The sequence below is a fragment of the Bison bison genome, unplaced genomic scaffold (assembly GCF_000754665.1).
Source record: "Bison bison bison isolate TAMUID 2011002044 unplaced genomic scaffold, Bison_UMD1.0 scf7180017853502, whole genome shotgun sequence".
NCBI lineage: Eukaryota > Metazoa > Chordata > Mammalia > Artiodactyla > Bovidae > Bison > Bison bison.
Genome location: NW_011484075.1, coordinates 1 through 1,177, shown reverse-complemented (window position 1 = coordinate 1,177; position 1,177 = coordinate 1).

Sequence of the window (1,177 nt, the reverse complement as noted above, 5' to 3'; positions counted from 1 at the left end):
TGTTCAAGCTGGATTTAGAAAATACAGAGGAACCAAAGATCAAATTGCTAACATCTGCTGGATCACTGAAAAAGCAAAAGAGTTCCAGAAAAACATCTATTTCTCTTTTATTGACTATGCCAAAGCCTTTGACTGTGTGGATCACAACAAATTTTGGAAAATTGTGGAAGAGATTGGGATAATAGACCACCTGACCTGCCTCTTGAGAAATCTGTATACAGGTCAGGAAGCAACAGTTAGAACTGGACATGAAACTACAGACTGGTTCTATATAGGAAAAGGAGTATGTCAGGGTATATATTGTCACCCTGCTTATTTAACTTATATGCAAAGTACTTCATGAGAAATGCTGGGCTGGATAAAGCACAAACTGGAATCAAGATTGCCAGGAGAAATTTCAATAACCTCAAATATGCAGATGATTCCACTCCTATGGCAGAAATTGAAGAACTAAGGAGCCTCTTGTTGAAAGTGAAAGTGGAGAGTGAAAAAATTGGCTTAAAGTTCAACATTCTGAAAACTAAGATCATGGCATCTGGTCCCATCACTTCATGGGAAATAGATGGGGAAACAGTGGAAACGGTGTCAGACTTTATTTTTTGGGGCTCCAAAATCACTGCAGATGGTGACTGCAGCCATGAAATTAAAAGACGCTTACTCCTTGGAAGAGAAGTTATGACCAATCTAGATAGCATATTCAAAAGCAGAGACATTACTTTGCCAACAAAGGTCCGTCTAGTCAAGGCTGTGGTTTTTCCAGTGGTTGTGTATGGATGTGAGAGTTGGAATGTGAAAAAAGCTGAGTGCCGAAAAATTGATGTTTTTGAACTGTGGTATTGGAGAAGACTCTTAAGAGTCCCTTGGACTGCAAGGAGATCCAACCAGTCCATTCTGAAGGAGATCAGCCCTGGGATTTCTTTGGGGGGAATGATGCTGAAGCTGAAACTTCAGTACTTTGTCCACCTCATGCAAGGAGTGGACTCATTGGAATAGACTCTGATGCTGGGAGGGATTGGGGGCAAGAGGAGAAGGGGACGACAGAGGATGAGATGGTTGGATGGCATCACTGACTCGATGGAAGTGAGTCTCAGTGAACTCCAGGAGTTGGTGATGGACAGGGAAGCCTGGTGTGCTGCGATTCATGGGGTCACAAAGAGTCGGACACGACTGAGTGACT